This window comes from Hoplias malabaricus, chromosome 5 (genome assembly GCF_029633855.1).
Source record: "Hoplias malabaricus isolate fHopMal1 chromosome 5, fHopMal1.hap1, whole genome shotgun sequence".
Classification (NCBI taxonomy): Eukaryota; Metazoa; Chordata; class Actinopteri; order Characiformes; family Erythrinidae; genus Hoplias; species Hoplias malabaricus.
In genome coordinates, this window is record NC_089804.1 from 47,048,247 (window position 1) to 47,069,139 (window position 20,893).

Sequence of the window (20,893 nt, forward strand, 5' to 3'; positions counted from 1 at the left end):
CACTGCACTACAGAAGCTATAGTTATTGTGGATACTCCAGATGGTAAAAAAAATATTTCTGCACACATTATCCTAGTCTCTATTTCATGCATTTCTAGTGCATGGCCAGTCTTCACTAACAATGATGGTGATATCTTTTCTTTAAGAGGTACAGTTTAGTTTTTTGGTTAGTTATTCATTTTAAATACAAGCAGTATACAATTTATCACCAGACAATGAAACTTGGTTTTCAGCAAGTTATGAACCACATTATATTTATGAATAGTATGAAAATACTACATTTATCAAAGCATATATTGTAATGTAAAAAAAGAAAAATCTGTAACAATTAAAGCTTCCCTAAACAATGAGATAAATCCATATCAATCCATCTCATTGTTTAGGGAGTGTTAGTTGTTACAAATTTAACCCAGACATAAGTCAGTAATTAAAAATATGTAAAGTTTTAAAACAAATTTACAGAAAAAACTCTAAGAAAGTCAAAATGTATTTATCTGATAGCTAACAAAACCACAAAATCATAAGAACATGAGTATACAGCTGAACTAATGTGACATAGCTATTAACTGCAAATGGGATTCAGCAAACGCTGGTGAGATACACTAAAGTATTCCTTTATGTCAATGTTAAAACAAGCCCTACTGATGTACCTTTCATTGTCTTTCCACCTGAAATTGTCTAAGTGTGACCTTTGCCTTAAACCTACCAAACTACAGATTAAGCTGTGGGCAAAGACTTTTCATCTGTTTCCCACCTCCATATCTATACTTACACTAGGTAGTATTTTTAAGCATAATTATTGTTATGCTTCACTGACCTGTAATAGGAAGAATAGAGCCTCTGTCACTCACTACCTTACATAGCCTGAGAGTTAGAACTGTCTCGTTCCTAATGACATAGGTCATGATCTTAAATTTGTAAGTGCAATGATGGAGAAAAAAAAAAGAAACAAGTTTGTGAGTAACCCTGTGATTATGACCTAAATTTCACTCAGCCTTTTCACAGGTCCTCACTGAAACCTGCTTCTCCTTCATCGCCTTGCTTTAACCTTAAGGGCCACAAGGTCAAACCAGAAGAACCTGAAGGCATCAGATCAAATTATGTTCCTGCAACACAGCATCCCCAACTTTTCCTCTCGATGCAGAAGCAAAGCAAACATCTGCAGTGGAAATTCCACCCTCCTCTTCATCGTGTGTTCAGAGATGCATCCCATTGTCAGAAAAAAAGAGCAGGAAATTGCAACAGACAGTGGATATACAGTTAGAAAAGACATATATGAGACACTGGTCTAATGCAAGATAATAACTTTAAGATGTTACCTGAATGTAAGTTAACAGGCATACTTCTCACTAAAATAATAGCAATGAGAATAACAAAATACATTAACGCTTAATGAAGGAATGGTGGTAAAACCGCGAGTGTTGTTGCTACTCAGCTCCAGGGTCTTGGGGTCCTTTACAGAATTCATGTTTCAAGTCCCAAATCAGCAAACCAGTGCAAAAGTGGCAGGGCAAGAAATAAATCTAGAGGAACCAAGTATCAGCAAGGATCCTATCTTCATCTCGTGAGCACTGGAATAAAACAAATTTCACACAATCCAAAAACACATGGTAATAGGTCACCTGTCTATGTGGAATTATTCACAGTTGTGTGACAGGTTGTGTGATGGTTTTCATTGGGCTGGGGCCTGACTTGTGGGTAGTCTTTGGACATACCATATCCCTGATCAGGATCAGAAGTGGTTATGGAATAAAGTAGTAATATATATATAAAAGTAAAATAGTAATATATATATATTATTATAGTAATATAGGGCTCTTTGCAAATTCTTTGATGTACTTGTACAATATGTGTGTATATGTTAGAAATTAGAGCACAGCTCCAAGGATCTGGAGGTTGTGGGTCCAAGTCTCACTCCAGGTGACTGTCTGTGAGGAGTTGGTGTGTTTACCCTGTGTCCGTGTGGGTTTTCTTCCGGGTGCTCCGGTTTCCTCCCTTGGTCTACTCAAAAAAGTGTCCATAGGTATGAGTGTGTGAGTGAATGTGTAAGTGTGTGTCACCCTGGCGCCCCCTCCAGGGTGTGTTCCCACCTTGCGCCCAGTGATTCCACAGGGGTCAGAGGGGTGTAAAGCTCCCTGAGCTCTGGAGCAGTGGAACATGCATTTTCTGGATCGAATGAGTAACGTTTAATAATCACTGGGATGACTGAAAATGGCATTTCAAAACATCTAAAAAATCTAAAACCAACATAAGTACTGGATTTTACAATGGCTCTTGAGGTTCAATGCTAATCAAATTTCAGAGAAATATTATAGCAGAGGCTAATACTGCAGAAGATAGGGAGCCCTATAAGAGAAACAATACATAATATATTTTACCCTAAAATTACAGCTTCAAAATCATTGTGATGCTCCATTGACCTGTAATAGGGAGAAAAGAGCCTCTGTCTTTGCTTCTCTGGGCTCAGCACTACAGAAACTACACTAGGGTAGGGATGGAGGGTAGGAAACCACACTTCTCCATCCCTTTCTCCAAAGATCAGTACAAGTGTTCCTTTAATACCTTCACTTTTATAAGAAATGTCTTATGAATTTCACAAGCCATTTCAGCCTGTGCACAAGGACCTCTTCCAAAAGATTACCTATAATGAATAAGTGAATAAAATAAGATCTCTTTGACAATAACTTGCCTCAGAATTAAAAGAAATGAAAAGCACCCTTATATACTATATTTTAGTATATAAGACTAAATTATATTAGACTATAATTTAGCTTTGAAAAAAAATCTCCCGTCTTTGTTAATATATTAAAAGCAGAATGTCCAGCACATTAACAATCATACCTATTGTACAGCTGTTCGTTTCCCATTACTCAGTATAAAACTACTTCAGTAAAAGTCATGGTAGATTCAGAAAATATCACAGCACAACCACAGCTGTCAAATATGTGTACTCCAAAACAAAGAACAGCAGATCAGCACTTTTCTGACCTCCCCATGGCACCCCACAAACTTGACCAAGGCATAAGAATTGAACACCAAAAGTTTTAGCTGACTTGACTACATCAGGTTTACTAGAAGAGGTAAATATCTGATTTGATTTGATTCACGTATACCAATTTTTTAAGCACAAACATCAAATTGGGTAACTGTGGATACAGCTGTTTTCATCTTTGCCTCTGACCTCATCCTCTCTACTTTGATTAATCTCCACCTCTAAATTTCTAAATCTTTCTTATATCTCATACTCTTCAAAATAAAGGTGCTTCAAAGAGTGCCATAGAAGGACAGGCTTCAGAAAGAACCATTTATACTAGTAAACAATCTTTACATTAAGTGAAGATTTTTTTAAACCTTTAAAAGGTTCTGCACGCTCATGCGTCTCTTACATGAAGATTAAACAACGTAATCAAGCATGTGGTATTGAATCCTATGCCCTTTTGTTCTGTAGGGCCAAGTCTGACCTAAATTTCAGTATCACAGGGTAAAAGGCTGATAAATGAAATGCTGATGTTGACTGGAGTTGCTCTCTCAGGAGAAGATGCCAGACCTCTTGGCCTGTGTTCTATGAAAGTGTACTCTTGCATCTCTCTACATTTATCTGCACAAGTAATGATTAAAAGAATAAAATAGAAAACCACAATTCCCCAGAAGTCTCTGAATTCTGCTCATCATGCAACAGCCTACAAATTATATTACAAACAACATAGCACCATAATATGGGTAAGTATATGTGCTGTTTTTATATGTGCAGAACTATTCTCAGTAACTTTTATAATCAGAAGCTTCTCAGCAATATGCAGAAAGGCACATTGGTGTATTTAAAGAGCAAGGTCTGATCAGCTGGTGAATTCAGTTTGGAATAAATACATGTAGCTTTGCGGGGAAGATAACACATTTTGTGTTGATAGCAAAAGGGCTATGGCACTGAAAGCTTTAAATACTGTTAGAACATGTCAAAATAATTTATTCCACAGACCATATAGTAATACATTTCACCAATGTTTTGATTATTTTCAAAAGAAAATAAGTATTTAACATTATAAGGAAAATAGATTAGGCTAAAATTTCATTCAGCCTATAAACAGAAATTGGGGGTAAAAATGTGATGATTTAACATATATCATCGCTGTCCAGTGAAAAACATGTTTCTCCAAAATAGAACATCTACAGGAGATGGAAAAACTATATAATCTGCATATAAATAATTTATATAGATATATATATAATAAAAAAAGAGAATAAACAAACCACGCTATTTTGAAAAATTCTGCAAAAAGCAGATTAATAAAAAGATAATTAAAGGTGCATCCACAAAAGGCTCAGACTTTTGTCATGGCTCATCACTTTGTGCCAATTTTTGAGAGAGAATTGTCAATGACTTTAAAAAGAATATTTCTAACTGCAAGACTGCAAAAAAATTACTGTTATTCTGACAGAATATATCAGAGGAAATATTCAGGAAATAAAGAAAAATCCATACAAAAACTCCAGAAACCACTGTCGAATGTGCATGATTTTCATGCCCTCATAAAGACCTGAAACTCCATATCACACAGTGAGAAAGCCATAATTTCTTTGCTGAATCGACACTGAGGACTCTGAGCCCTCATTCTTCTCAGATATTCTCAACACAGTGGAAACCTTTCAGCTTGTATTTTGGTAAAAAATATATGTTGAGTTCCCTGTGGCAAAGGCAAAAGGGAATGGCCAGACTGTTATCAGAATATGTTGAAAAAGCCGAAATCTGTCATGGTAGAGAGCACCAGTGCCACCAGCATATATGGCTTGCATAAATGCTAAGTACAGTGGCCCACTGAGTCATATCACAACAACATTTACAAAGCAAACAAAAGGTCAGAACACAACAGCATTAAGGAGAACACAAATTAATTTTAAAAATGCTGCATTGAAATAGCGCTGCATTGAAAAAACGCTGCATAAACTCAGAACACAACAGCATTAAGGAGCTTTTTTTTTATGTATTTGTGTTCTCCATAATGATATTGAGTTCTGACCTTTTGTTTGCTTTGTAAATGTGGTTGACTCAAAAGTATCGATAGGTGTGAGTGAATGTGTGAGAGTGTGTTGCCCTGCAAAGGACTGGCGCCCCCTCCAGGGTGTGTTCCTGCCACGCGCCCATGATTCCGGGTAGGCTTCAGACTCACAGCAACCCTGAACTGGACAAGCGGTTATAGACAATAAATTATTAATGTTTAGGTGCCAAGTTGGATTGTAACGGGCTCACTCATTCACATTTGGCAGGCTTGTGATTCACCACATGTGGAAAGTTAGAAGAAGTCAGCATTTGGTGCATCATAAAAGTAGTGCTTTATCTCATCAACACTCTGTCAGTTTTGGTGTATAAATCCACACAGACATTATTAGAAGAGTTTGTGCACAGTAATGCAATACAAAGTAAACAGTAGCCTCTACGTTCCTCTGATCAAATATTTTATTCTACTTTTCATACACGTAAACCCATCGTTTCACATTGTTTCAGTGTCTTGTGCTGAATCCAGCAGCTCCCCTTGGTTACTTCTAAATAATCAGTGTCTATCGAACATTCCTTCTGCTGCTGAGACAATAAATACATCTTGACCATACCTGCAAGTGGCTACTGCAAGGACTTTTGGTCTGTACATGTAGTATATCCTCCATACAGTCAGTAAAAAGATTTTTAAAAGTGTTTAAAACCTTCACTGAAGTATCTGTTTCACAGCAGCACTTTTAAGTTAAGTGTCCTTTCAACATGGACTGTAATTCACTGAGACACTAGGGATCGGCACTGACCGCTTGTGATATCTTATGCTCGTGTCCATTCTTTGTTTAGAAAGTAAACACAAGAAAAGATCAGCATTTTCTTTTCAGTGGAGTAGAGAAAACAATCACTATACAGTATGTGCCCATTGTAAAAATAGCAGCTAAATTATACCGTGGTCCCCAAAAACAGCCCAGTTTGGCTTGGCCAGAGGAATGCAAGGAGAGCACTGAGGCATGGCTACACAGAAGTCTCAGAATCCTGCTAGGTATGCTAATATCTACTACGTACACCATACCACCTTAAATGATAAATATGTGACTGCTTTCTGCAAGATAGGTATATTGGTTAACACAGCACTTACTCTCTTGAGACATTTTTAAATTTGCTGCCACTCAACAGTATGAGTATGGTTTTTTTTTAAAGTATTGGCTAACAATTATCATGGGCCTGATTAGCAAGCTAGTGTGGTAGCAGTAGTACACACAGGACATTTTGAGCTGTAACTGATAACAGAATCATTTGGCTGCAAAGTGGGACCAAACCAATGCTGAGTTGAAGTATAATGGAAACAAGAAACAACAAAGAAAAATGTATTGGGGAAGGGAAATATGGCCTAATCCCACAGCTACAGTCAAAAATGCAGACAGACTCTCACTTCTAAGGCCACTGTGCACTCACGGAAATCCTTTAAATACAAAAAAAACTCTCTCAAACACAGACCAAACCCACAAAAAAGCCAGTGTGAGACAAAAAAAATGGTTTCAATTAAAACACCATATTCACCTTCTACAGGGGCTGAATGACAATGAATTAACTCCTAATTTAATGGTGATGTTTTTAATGTTACTAAAAGGATGCATCTCATTTTATCACCAAATATATTTAATCAATTAACAGGGCGTTGCTGGGATCCAGACATTTATGTAGACATTCCTAGATTTCATATAAAAATCTGGCTGATAAAATGATGCCTTGTTTCTCGCTCTATGATGTTTTGGATTTCACCCGTTCTCCTGCAAAGTTAATGTTACACAAAAGCTGCACAAATGTAACTTACTCGTCAGGATGTCTGTAACGGTCAGATGTGTTTGTGTATTTGTATCGTTATAGGGACGGGGTATTCTAGTGAAACACTGTAATATTGAGCGGAGCTCGGCTGAAATTATTGAATGGGTTTAACCCGTAGCGTTTTACAAACATGAGCGAAGCGAAGTATGTCCCAATTCTGCTTTCAACTCGCTGACCCCTTGAACACTTGACCTCTCTGACCCATTTTGCTTACTTACAGCAACATTATGAAACAACTTGTTCTAACATTTGCATACTTCATGGAAGGTTTTGGGCTTATGTCAAGGATTGGCATGGAGGAAAGCCTGCAGACAGCAAAATCTATTTTGCTATTTCTATTTGGACGCACGTCCAAAAAAAGAGGACGTCTGGTCACACTAACATTACCTGTAAAAATAAAATTGTGTTGACCATTATTTGGTGATTATTAAGTAACCTAAAACTAGCAACTGTCAGTAAATAATAGTAATTACAGATTACAACTTACAATTTATGAGGCAGTTACATGGTGCATTCAAAAGACAGAAGTTTAAGATTTTTTACTTGATGGAAGGAGGTTCTGAGAACTTCAGGCCTGTCTGAGATTCTGAAATGGGTAAAATCATGAATCATTCTGTCTACACCTAATGCTAAATATTTTTATATTTATTTATATCTTTAAATAAATCATACTCAGGTCTTCAAATATGAATCATATTTTCAAAACATTTAAATTTGGCATAGAATAGTCAGTGAATGTACTATGAACTAAAAACAGAGCGAGAGGGAAATTTCCCATATTATGTATATGTTTATGTCTGTGTCTGTATGAAATATTTATTTTTAAACTTGGGAAAAAGCAATAGAATGTTACCACAGATGTTGCACTCATTTGTCAGGAGAAACAGAGAAAATATTCAGCTATGATTCTCACTTCACCAATGGATGTTTGAATTTCCCTGGAAATCCCAAAGAGAGTTGGGGCTTTCATTTTCATCGTGATAGCCTTCCAGCACTTGATATTAAACCAAAATAAATAAATAAATGAAAAAAACTCAAAAATGCCCCCATTGTCCCACTTTTGGTATCAATCATTAATAAATATTTTGTCAGTGAACTGAAAGAATGTGAAAGTGTTAGGTACAGCCCAGTATAGGAAGAAAATTAAGTGTCTTGAGGTCATGAAAAAAGTAGTATCATTTAATTAAGATAATGGCACAAGTTTGGCCACTGACATAATAGTGTTAGGAGGAGGAAGGTTGAGTTCTAGGATTTCAGTTGTGAAAGGCAATGAACTAAGATGACTTTTTGTAGTTATACTGCACCAAAAGAGCATTTGACTATAAGATTTTCTCAGGCTGTGGCTCTTCCAGTGGGCTTGACTCCTGTGAGTGCTGATATACAATAGGATAAATTCCTCTGAATATTTAGACTAACACCATACTCAGTAACTCACATTAAGTCAAATTTGTAGTGGCTCCTAAAAACTGACATATGTAACATTTTACCTTGTATGTATCAATTTTATAGTGCGCCTTTCAGCAAACAAAACTAGTACAGACTAGCTCCTACTATTTCTCTGTTTTGAGTATCTGAAAAAAATAAAACATTTGTTTGGGCTAGCTCTTATTCACAGCCAATAAATTCCTGACTGGTATTTAAATACAAGAATGACTCTACTTAACAAATATGAAAAAAGTAGACATGTTTATTCTTAGTTCCCAGAAACTATTAGGATTTCTCCACAGACGTAGACAGCCCCTAGAGTCTCTCCCAGCTAATATTATTGGTACAAAAATATTGTTTATTTATTCCCTTATATGTTCTGTATTATGTTAATCAGCCCCTTTGTTATTATTTATGGGAATAATTTATCTAAGCAATGTTCTATTTATTTCAGTAGTCGGTCCCACCTCTCCCTGACTAAATAATGGGTGGCTCCAGGACCCAGCTGGAATGAACTGTCGTCATGACTGTAATTTGGTGACTTGTGTCCCTAAAAAAGACCCTGTCTGGCAAACTGTCTGCTACCGCTCTCTGCTTGGATGTGGTGACCAACCTCTCTGGTGGTGACTGGCATTAAACTCAGCAGAGGCAGGACTTATCAAATGAGCACCGAACCATATCCAGGCCTGGAAAACAAAGGTCTACTAGTTCAAATCATTGTAACTATTTAGCGTCTTGGTCAACTGGGTGTTGTTGGGATTTTATGTTATAATGTGTGCAATCCAGTATAGTTTTTTAATTTGATGTTGATAAATTAGTTAATTTAATTTGACCCATTTGTGCCACATCATCATCATTATTATTATTATTATTATTATTATTAATAATAATAATAATAATAATAATAATAATAATAATAATAATAAGTGGCTTAGTTTTCAATGGCTCCCTAATCCCTGTTTAATTATGGTAACCTGAGGGCTAGGGTTCTGCAGTTTGCTGATGTCCCTGCTCTAATAAACCAGTCATACCTGAGAAGCAACTGATTTCAGTGGAATCAACTTTGAGCTGCTAAATCAATGAACTGTGCAGGAATCCAGCCCTACAAGTCCTGGCCTGGGTCATGAAATCATTTCTTGTACAAATGAGTCATTTTGGATTGAGTCATAGACATGGGAAAGAGGGAAGGATATTGAGTGGATATGGGTAAGATAAAAATACAAACAACCACTCTCTAATTATTTCCTGTTTTTAGAGCTCCATAATAACCTCAAACACAGGTTCAGTTGATTCTTCCTTAAATACAGGAAGTGATTCACCTGAGGAAAGAAATAGCTTTACACATACAGTACTGTGCAGAAGTCTTAGGCACCTAAGATAATTATATATATTTAAACTAATGTCTTCTCAGTAAGCATGGTGCTTGTATAAAGTTATATATAATCACAGTAAATACAAATAATAATAATAATAATAATAATAATAATAATAATAATAATAATAATAATATAAAACAAATAAGAAATATCATTTTTTTTCCTATCAAGTAGTAGGTGTGAGTGAGTTTGAAAAACAATGTTTTGTTCAGATTCTTCTTAATTGCATGAGTTTGTTAAAGCAACTGCACACATTCTGTACGCTTTTCTGTACTTCATCTTAAAACCAAGTGTATATCTTTCAGCTACAGCCCTCTAATACTTCACACTACATTATTTGCATACATTTGGGAAATGTTATTACTTTTTATTGTGATGAATTATATGAACCTAAGTTTTTTTTTACAAATATTGTAATATTACTACACTGCACTTCTGTAAGTCACGTAACATTTAGGAATGCACAGTAAGAGTGGTATCAGCAGATATTATACTCTGGACTACTACAGTAAAAATTCTGTATTTCAGACAATTTACTTCCTTACCCTAGAAGTAAATGTTATATATTAATGAATACAGGTTTGTTTAGTTTATAAATGCTTATGTATCACAGCTTGCATGAATTTTGGACTGCATGTTCATGAAGAATATTAGAATTGTGAATTTCAGATCACAATATTTCAAACTTTAGTGCTAAATTCACTATTAAAATCTCAAGTTTGAAACCAGAGTATGCTAAACCTCTTGAGAAAGAAGGCCTTGAGATTTATTTAATGATAATTTTTACATTCAGTCATTATTAGATTGTAGACTGCAGTTTGATTTCTTTCCCAAAAATGCTTAATTTAGATAATAACATCAAGTTTATTCTTTATCTACTCATTTTTCTATCTCAACATCTCAATGGCAGCTAACCACAACAATACACACATTGCAAAAGCACCCAGAGGAAACACATTCAGACATGGGGAGAACACACCAAACTGCTCAAAGACATTGACTTAGGCCAGGAATTGAACCCAAGTCTCAGAGATCCTAGCATTGCCTGGAGCACCACTGTGCTATCACCCAAATATTGAAAAAACATTCAGAGCTTGCAAAGTTGAAAAAAATGTTTAACAGCTTACAGATACCCATATCATATACTATTTGAGGAAAGAAGCCGCTATTGCAATGCAGTGCATAGGGAAGGTGGCTATTTGAAACTGTGCCAACCTCACCTGAGTTCCCCCTGTGTTTCAGGGTCTCGGCAGCGACATCTACAGGCACAAAAGGGAATGATCACAAAATATCCAGTTACTGCTCAATACATCTGCGTCTTTCACATGGAGACTGAAAATCCATCAAGTAAAGATAATGTAAAAATAACATTAGATTAAACACAAATATATAGTTTGGAAGGTGTACGTTTTATTGAAAGTTTCCATTCAGTGCATCACCACAGCAGCTAACAAAAATAAAAGTTAAACAGAATGGGGAAAATTCAGGTCCAAAAATGTTAAAACGTTTTTGTTTCAACTGCCCTCACTCATGTGGTTTGACTGTCAGCTGGAATGAAATCATGGACAGGACTTTTATTATTACATTTTATTTTGACACTTTAAAATATAATTATTTAGTTGGAACAACGGTTTGCCTTTATAAAATACGGTTTAAAATAAGAAATTAATTACCGCCCCTCCAACCCCATTCCCCATCCCACCAAATAAAAACACAGTAAATAAACCGTTAAGTGCGGTGTAACCGTTAACATGTAACTTACCCCAGGTTAAACAGCGATATCCCAGTTTCTTGCCTCAGTGTAAGAAATATTTCCTTTCGTCAGAATTCTAATCTCTATAAATATAACCATTAATGTTTTTGTTTTTATTGGCAAGAGATATCAGAGAAAGAGTCTTGGCTGTTTTCAGATCATGAAGAGTGTAAGAGAGCGTTTGAGAGTGTGTAGTGAGAGACTGCTCACTTCACTCAATATAGGCGGAGGAGCAGGAGGGGATCCAGCCCCGAAACTTCAGCCCACCTCTCAGGGAAGATGCTGAAAACGCGACGTGGAGAGCGAACTAGCACCACAACACAGACTGTTCGCATGAACTTAAACTTTATTTTTGTGCTAACTGCACCCTTTCCTTAGTTTCAAAAGTGGAAATTTCCAAATGTTCCAAATGTATGCAAAATAGTAGTTAAGAAGTAAACAAAGAAATTCAGAAAGGACTCATGTTCCAACGCCATTTTAGAGATTCACATTGTTTTCCATCACTGCTGACAAGAACCAAACCTTTGGTGAATGTAAGCCGTTTTAAAAACGTGTAAAAAGTATTTAACAAAATAAATAATACTTGTATAATAAATAATTTAAACATGAATAACCACAGGGCATTTCTTTGATAAGGTAATGCGTCTTCAGGATCTTATATCACTTCACCACTACATAATTGCTGCATCCAGCTCTTTAATATAAAACATGCACAATGTAAAATATATAGGTATGACTGTTTGAGTGAGTGTGTGTGTGTGTGTGGAATGAACATTGAAATATATGTAGAATGAACCCTAATATATATAGAATGAACCCTGATAAATATGGATTGAACATTGATAGATATCAGGGTTCGTTTAATATATATATAAAACTTCATTAAATATTTCGTGTTGGGCTTGCAATTTTATATATAACAACAAATGTAATTGGTTACTACCCAACAGGCAGGGTGAATGTGATTGGTTATCAGGCATTGGGCTAATATTTTCAAGTAGTGTGCCATAAACTGGATGTTGAGTGGCACTACAGAACAGCAGGTAGTGTTTCTCACATAGCTCCAGGGTCCTGAAGTTGTGGGTTTAAGCCCCACTACTGGTGACTCTCTGTGAGAATTTGGTGTGTTCTTCCTGTATCAGTGTGGGTTTCCTCTGGGAAACAAACACTACATAAATTTACAATTTACTAAATGGCAACTACTGTTCATGCAGTGCATCTGAAGCACTGAGCATGAGGCATGGTTCTAAAAAAAACCTTCACCTATTTATTGTAATTGGTTATTTTCAATTTCTTTGCCTCAAAGTTAGCACTGCCTTCAGAAGTCTTTTAAATTTGGATTTGACAGAGGAGCTGCCAGCTCAGCAGTGATGATACCCTGTAAACTATAGAGCTGAAGAATGAGCTGTCAGTGGTGTAGTAAAACAGCAGGAAAGAATCACATGAAAGGTTTGAATCTTGTCTTTGCAAACATATAAATGATCTGTAGCTTTTAGAGTCTCTGAACATGCTCTGTACACTTAGTGTGAATATATGGTGACATTAATGAGGATTTTTCTGCAGAGGTCTATTCCTGAGATGTCCTTCTGTAAAATAGTCTCCAGATAATTTATTGTCTTATGGTATTTGTTTTCTTTAGAACAACCTGTGTGAAATTCACCATCATATGTTTACCAAAAAAAAAAAGAAAAAAAGTCTATCGTGAAAGAGTGTTTCTGGGCTTTAACAGTGTACTTGTAGCTTCCAGTGATGTAACTTTTAGAGTCATTAAAATCTCCAGACATCTGGTTCCTATCACCTTGGCTGTAAACCATTCTGACTTAACAAGATTCTCTAGAAGGGAGCATTTCACATCAGATCACTCTGAACGACTTTGTTTAATTTGTTCAATTGTAAGTTCCCATTCATATTTATTGAATTGGATTGAAGCATTAGATTTTAAAAGAATATACAAACAATAGCCAATGTCAGATCCTTGGAAAGATTCCTTAATTGATGTTATTTTCTGCTCTTTCGTTAAATCTTTGTGCCCCCTGGTGTGTTCCTTTCTAACTGCACTGTGGGAGAAACCTTTGATTAATACACATTATTAAGAAATTAATCAAAATCTAATTACTCTTGTGGTAACAACACAGTGCATGCAAGTTTCCCAAAAGTGACAGCTGTCAGAACAAATCCAGCTCCCTTGGGTGCCACTGATGAAAGAAAAATGTGGCATATTTCCTCAGTGGTGCCTTGTGTGGTGAGCAGTTTGCTAAAATATAGCATGCTTGGCACGGAGGAACCACAGTGAAACATGTGTTTAGAGTCTATGTTGCACACTGCAGCGTGGCTCATAGTTGTGGTCTTATAAGTATGGCTTCAGCCTCAGAAAATGTGGTTCTTGTATAGACACTATTGGTTTTGTACTAAAGAAATGTACCACCTGCTGCTCTGACAACTTGAATGCCACAGTTTTTTTTTCACACAAGGCTCTTCAGTGTTGGGTCTTGTACATCCTTTTGAAATTGGGCAGCATGGTTGCACAACAGGTAGTGTTCCTGTCACACAGCTCCAGAGCCTTGGAGTTGGGGTTTCGAGCCTCATCTTGAGTTATCTTGTGAGGAGATTGGTGTATTTTGGTAGGTGGAATTGTTATGTGAACATTGTTTGAGTAACTGTGAGTGTGAAAGACACCCTGCACTGGTGCCCTCACCAGGGAGTGTTCATGCCTTTCGTGCCTATGATTTGAGGTCGGCTCCAGACTCAGAGCGACCCTGAACAGGTTTAAGTGGTTACAGAGAGTGAATGAATGAATCCATGTGTGATAGCCAATACAATGTTAGTAGAGAGATAATGGTGGTGGTGCTTCGAAACATTTTTGTAAATTAGATATGGATAATTGAAGCTTGTAAAACAAAGTAAAACATATGTATCAGATGTAAATGTTTTTACCTTGTACTTTGTAGTTTTACAGTGACTTCCTTATAAAGAGCCCTAGCATGTCCAACAAGCTGAAATCAATTTTCAGGCCATGACTACAAACTGGAGGTATATATAAGACTTGCATTAAGCCTAGAGTTACATTTGGCCATATATAAGCAAAGATCTCATAAGACACTCTTTAGGACGTTGCTGCGTGCAGTGGATGTGAGGTATTGTCCATATATGAAGCAGCTTTTTAAAATATATAAATTGTGAATTTGATGCCTGCAACACACTCTAAAAAGTAGGGACTTCACCAGAATATAATATTTAAGTTAAATTATAAAAGTAGCATAGAACAAAAGTCTTTGCAAGCCAACATGGAAACTGGTCCATCATTTTGTGCTAAAGTAAAATAGTCCCGCAAATCCTGAGAAGTGTAGTCACAGGCATAATGTATGCTGGGGATTTATGCTGGACATAGTTGTACAGGTTGGACAGAAGCATTGCTAATACAGTCGTCTGATGAAGGCCATGTCTGAAACCGATCTGCAGCTGCACAAACTAGGTTGAAAACTCAAGTTATCCAAAAAATGATGGATCTCTTCATCTGCATCACCTAAAGCTAAGTGAGCTAATAGGTGAGGTAGAAACACAGGCTGTATGATGTTGAATGTACTACAGTACAGAAAGCAAAAACATTATTCTTATAGGGCTGCCTGCTGTGCCCCAGTTGGCCTATGCCTTGTCCTGAAATAGACAGCATCATCATCTACTCAAATGGCATCCTGATAGCTTTCCAGTGTCTTTATCAGGTGAGGATCAGGGCCACAGGCCGGCTTCTTCTTGAGGACAGGAAGTACCAAAGACGTTTTCAACCTACAAGGAACTCATTCTTGGCTGCAGCTCAAGTTTAAAGATGAGCTGAATGATTCCTCCTAGCTGCTTAACACACAGTTTCTGTGCTTTGAGATCCCTGCCAAACTCCAGTCCAATTACTGTGTGCCCTGTATCAATTTCCTATTTTCTTCTTGTTCTTCTAGCAGTTAATACAGGCACAGTGCTGCTGGACTGGTCCTGAGTGGTGAGGATGGCATGGATGGTTTATTGAAGGTTTGGTATAAATTTTGGAAGAAGAGCAGGAAGCCGCACATAAATCAAAACATATTTTGCTGATCTCACTTGCCACATTTAAGGTCTTCTGTGCAGTTCCTGAAGGCCTAACCAATGTGACAGTTTGACTGGCTATATCTAGCTAGAGATAGCTACAGAGAACAATATCCTGATAAGACATTTTTACTTAACGATTTTTGAGGTATTAATGCAATATTTTAAAAATGAAAGTAAAACAAAGATTAATATTAAATTGAATGAAACTATAAAAAATTACAGACATCAATAACAAAATCTGGAGAAAGCCAATATTTCCCTGAGGGTTCCCCAATGGGTGTAACAGCTGGTGTTTTCCAGCATAACACAAAACATGCACACAAACATGGCCGAACAAAGTGTATCTCCATCCTAGCAACGGCTAGCAGAATTCAATTTTAAATATTTGAATATCTTTCTATTAGAAACCATATAAATACAAAGCTTTGTCTTTGCAATCAAAATGTGTCCATGTTTACCAACAGTTGCAGCAGGAAGTTTGACAATTACATCATTTTCTTCTATGAGATTATTGGCTGGTTGCAAAGAAGAAATCAGTCATTGTCTGACTCATGTAAACCCAGAGTTTTCTCATTATCTGATTACCCAAGTGTATGTAAACACATTGATCAGATTACTGAAAAAAATTTTCTGCAGATATAGGATTATTAAATGCATGTAAATGCAGTTAATACCTCTACACAATTGTAATTACCTGTAATATGAGTTCTTTACAGTCATATGTTTAATTAATTTAAAATAAAGTAGTTGCAAGTGAACCCATTTAAACACATGTTTCTTATTTCACATTGGCAGTGGGCTTTGTTATTCAGTTCAGTTTTCATTTAAACAACATCACTGCCAGGGCCTGCTTACCCACTGCACCTAGGGACCAGTAAATTTTCACCAAGTGAACACTTACAAGCCAGGATTTTAAATAAAACAATATCATGTCAGTTACATTGTTCAGAGTTAATTCAATAAATTATAAAATATGATACAAATACAAACACTATAAAAATTCCCATTAAAGATACAGACAAATTCCAAGAGAAACATTGTTTATTGGTAAATACGGTAATATTGTTTAAAAAAATAATGCTTTAAGAAGGGATGTTATCAACATAGAACCACCCAAGCATTTTAGAGTAACAAACAGTATTTTGCAGAAGACTCTTCAGGATCTCCTCAATCTTCAGGATCTTGCTTTGAAAGACTTTTCAGGATCTCCTCAACTGACAAGGTAAACAAGCAAATATTTTGCTTTTCTATGTAGAGAATTTGTTAACAGATTAGGTGTCTAGCTAATAAAACTGATATCATATGATAGATCATCTTGAATGCTAGAGGCTAAGTTTGGATGTGAGCACTCATTGGTGTGTTAATGCTAATCTTCATTTTGTAACATGAGCTAACAGGATTTTACAGCACTGGTAACAATGCATGATTAATAATTGCATTATTGAATGTGTTTGTCTGCATGTATTTTGCTGTGGCTCACCATTAAGAAAGAAAAATAATATAAAAAAATAAAGAAACTAAACGCACAAATGTAGACTAATAACTACTGACTGTGTAAGATGACTGAGTTTGCAGGCTAATGCTTATTCTTATTTCATAGCCAACTGTAAGGAGCTTCATTGTGATTAACCCTGAGAGGGCTTTGAAGACTTGCAGGGGTAAGGTGGTTTAAAAGAAGACAGACAGAATCATCAGCAAGAAATCTGACAGTCAATCATCAGGTCTCTACACTCCAGAAGGAAGAATCTCATTGACTTTCAGTGGGACAGTCCAAGTATCCATATCTTTACTTTAGATAACATTAGAGAATTAAAAAGAAATGACAGAAGAATAATTAAAAAAAAAAAAAAAATTGGAAGACATTGAGAGATTGGGCAGATGTCAAGCAAAAAGTTTATTTAGGTGCCTCAACATTTTACTCTGTTGCAACTTAACTTGTGATTGTATTGTAATTTAATTTAATGAAACAATTATTGAATACATATGAATATTATTGGTTCTGGTATTTTGTATACAGTTTTAGCACTAAAAATCGCAGTTAACATCTAGAAACACTGCTGCCGATATTTTACTGTATTTTTGGAATTTACAGTATTTTCTTAAATTCATATACAGTATTAACACAAAATATTATGGTAAAAAGTTGCTGCCACTATTTTACAGTGAGTTTTTTTACAGTGAATATATATTGATACATTTTTCTTTTTGGAAATATAATGTTACATATAAAAGTTTATTTTCTAAATCAGTATGCCTTTTGTTTGATTTTTGGGCTCTCTTTATTTGCAGTAGCAAGGCATAAGGATTTTAATGAAAACATTCCTTAGTCCATCAGTGATAATGCATGGGAAAGGGCTTCATTGATGTGTTAAATCAGATTCCCTCTTCTTACCGTTTTAGACTGCTTGTGTTCAAAGTTGCTCAAAATCCCTTTGTAATTAATTGCTATAATTGTATTACTAACTGTAATGAACACAGGTCCTCATTACTCCCTCTTTCTAGAACTCTCTCACATTCTCTCTCCTAGTGCTAAGTGACTGTGGAATTCCCTGTCAGGGTTTGTGTATCATGGGGCACATGTGTGTTTCGAACATTGGGATGAGGTTATTGGCCTTTGCCCCCTTCTAACCTCCTCCAATAACAAACACAGGAAACTGCTGTCGCAGGACAAGAGCCGACACAGGACAGACTAGAGCAGAGAGTTAGGCTGTTGTTTTACTGTAAAAATTGGCTTGAGTGTTGTCCATTTGCCATTACTGATAGATTAATTCAATGTTGGTAGGACGCAGTGGGTTTTTGCTTGTTTTTGGTTTGAACTGCCTTGACAGGTGTGTTATGCTACAGTTTGTGGACCCCTGCTCATCCAGCATTTCCTCTGCATTTAAGGGCATTATTAGGGAGTTTGTTCCCCTTTGCTGCAGAGACAGGTTCTACTTTTCCAGGAAGGCTTAGATGTTACTTTTCTGTCAGCAGAAATTTGATGGCATTCCATCTCAGGAATATTAGTGAGGTTGGGTGCTAATGTTGATTACTGAATAATTATTTATAATCTAAAATATAATATAATATGTGAAAGTCGAGTGAAAATTTTTTCCAAGCAAAGTATTACCAAATAGAGGATTATCAGATTGAATTATGGGAAGGATGAAGGAGTAAACAACCCACTCAGAGATGGAGTTCAGTTTTGTTCTCTCTGACTGTGGCGTCATCACGAATCAAGCTCTAAACAATAAGTCCAACACATAAAAAACGGGCCTTGGATTATATTAGTAAAACTGGACTGAATTATGTTTGACCATTTGCTTTTTAGTTGGCTGGTTCATCTGAATGTAGTGGCCTTAGAGTGATACACACTCATCTGTGAGCAAGTAGTGAACCCTTGCATGTCTGAGAGTTTGTGTCAAAGCCATTCCTTGCTTTCCAAACCTGCGCCACATGTAACAACAACCTGAGGCAGGACAGTGAAGGCAGGAGAAAAGATGGAATAGATTTTAATTTTATGTCAGTGAGGATATGATGGATAAGGTAGGTCTTGGCTTGTCCAAGCAGCTAACAGTCAGACGTCCCTTCATCAAAGGAATTGAGGCCAGTCAAAACAGAGGAAGCTGGCAGGGATAAAATGAAGCTGGCGCTTGAACGATGTTCAAAAAGCTGTGCGTGCTGAAGTGCTGTCCTGTAGATGGTGGTCATCAACAGGAAGGGGAGTGCACAGAGGAAGAAAATGCTGCTGAACTGTGACATTATAGGTGACTTTTCCCACAAAATGCAACACAGCCAGATGCTTTCTGCAGGACACAGTGAAAGTGTGAGGAGCAAAAGGACTGCAGAAATGGATGACTGGTTTCTTAGACAGTAACACACGCTCTAAAATGACTGTATAATTAAGGTCACCACACATGCAGTGGAGGCAGCAGCCAGCGAGGTGGGTGGACACTGAGGAGCTGAGAGAGGTTGTGTGTGATTACATGTTCAGTAGAGAGGGAAAGATGCTCTGCTGTGTGGCCTGTAACAGAGCTAAAACAGAGGCTGGGTGCTCATTAAGGTCAGACACTCTCTAAATTCCTACAAACATTGCAATATTAAATCATATATAAATGTGCATGTACCGTAATTCCTAGTATCTTTCCTAGTAACACTCTTTCAGGCCGTCACTTGTCTTGTCGTGAAAAAAGAATGAAAAACAGCCCTGCTTTATAAGGTCTGATATGAGTGGAGCAGGATTTTTTAAACCTCTTTTGATCTCTTTTCCATATTTATCAGGTCTTGCATGGTCGTGCCCTATATCAACATTGTGAAGACCGATATTGTGATGATTAAGAACTTTTTGTTTCGTTTTCCATCATGAAGCTGTTTCTTTGATTACACAGTTTATCATCCTAAAGCAGGCTGGGACTTTGGTGCTTGGAAGCCTTAGATACAGAGCTGAACATGTTCAGTCACAGGCAGCAGTGAGAATGCCAACATTACATCCAAACAAGTAATATCAAATCCAGCTTTACTGTATTACACAGTGTTGACAAAATAGATAAGAGAGTGGAAATTTGGTAGAGAGAAACCCTCAGGGCTTAATGTGCTTGAACATGGCTTGACTCAGAATTTATGTAAAGTCAACACTGTTGTGTGGAACGCTGATGTTGATCACTGAGGTAAAACAGCAACGCAATCAACTTCAGCATGTTGATTTCCAACTGAATGGAGTCCATGCTTCTTGGAAGCTAGAAGTGTCCAGTGTTCCACCATACTGACCTACAAAGAAACTAATGACGATAGAAAACAGTAAGTTTGAGGAAATATAGGGAAAAATCATGGTACAAAAATGCTGCCAACAGTGGCACAGACTGTACAAATGATTTGAACCAGATTCTGGATTGTGTGGTCTATTGTCTGGCTATAAAAAGATAAATTAAACCTAAGGCTAAATGTTTGGGATCGCCAGCAAAAATTACGATGTATTAAAACTCATATTTACTGTCAGAAAAGCATGGTTTATTAAATTGTTTATATGAACAGAGCAGTTCAGAATATGTAGAGGAGGGATGAGGGATACTGGGTAATTAATCCAGCATGTAGGAGGAGGAGTACGAACAGAGGAATGAGAGTCTAGCTGAGATAAATTATACTCTCTGTGAAGGAGACACAGGGGATTAACCAAATCTCAGAGTCCTTACTGAGATCTTGCTGGCTTCGATTGCTGTGTGACTGCAGAGAGGAAGACGGAGAAGGAGAAAGAGGGACTAGCAAACAAGAGAAACATTGTGAAGTCATGTAACCACAGCTAAGATTACCAAAGGCTCAGAAATGGATACTGGCAAGTGTGTTAGAACAGGAACATTATCTCAGAAAGAAGATGGACGGGGTCGATACTCCAGAGTAAAGGTTTCTAATGATTGCAGTGCGATTTGAACACTTTGCACTCCAAGGTTTAATAGGCTAATG

General features: G+C 36.7%; 1 protein-coding gene and 1 long non-coding RNA gene across 3 annotated transcripts in view; one reads left to right on the forward strand and one right to left on the reverse strand.

Annotated features, from left to right (window-relative positions):
- The window catches only part of bgnb (biglycan b), a 24,986-nt gene extending 13,380 nt beyond the window's left edge, over nt 1–11,606 (reverse strand). Inside the window, exons 1-2 of one of the 2 annotated variants that reach the window (XM_066672449.1) lie at nt 11,393–11,606; nt 10,851–10,889 (exon numbers count right to left, since the gene is read on the reverse strand). The gene's annotated coding sequence lies outside the window, so the exon portion shown is untranslated. The remainder of the gene's footprint in view (nt 1–10,850; nt 10,890–11,392) is intronic. The other variant, XM_066672448.1, reaches the window with a different exon arrangement.
- Nucleotides 5,910–17,165, forward strand: LOC136697392 (uncharacterized). The gene is made up of 3 exons (XR_010802696.1): nt 5,910–6,026; nt 16,606–16,679; nt 17,058–17,165. It is a non-coding gene; the product is annotated as an uncharacterized lncRNA (long non-coding RNA).
- The last annotated feature ends 3,728 nt before the right edge of the window (nt 17,166–20,893 follow it).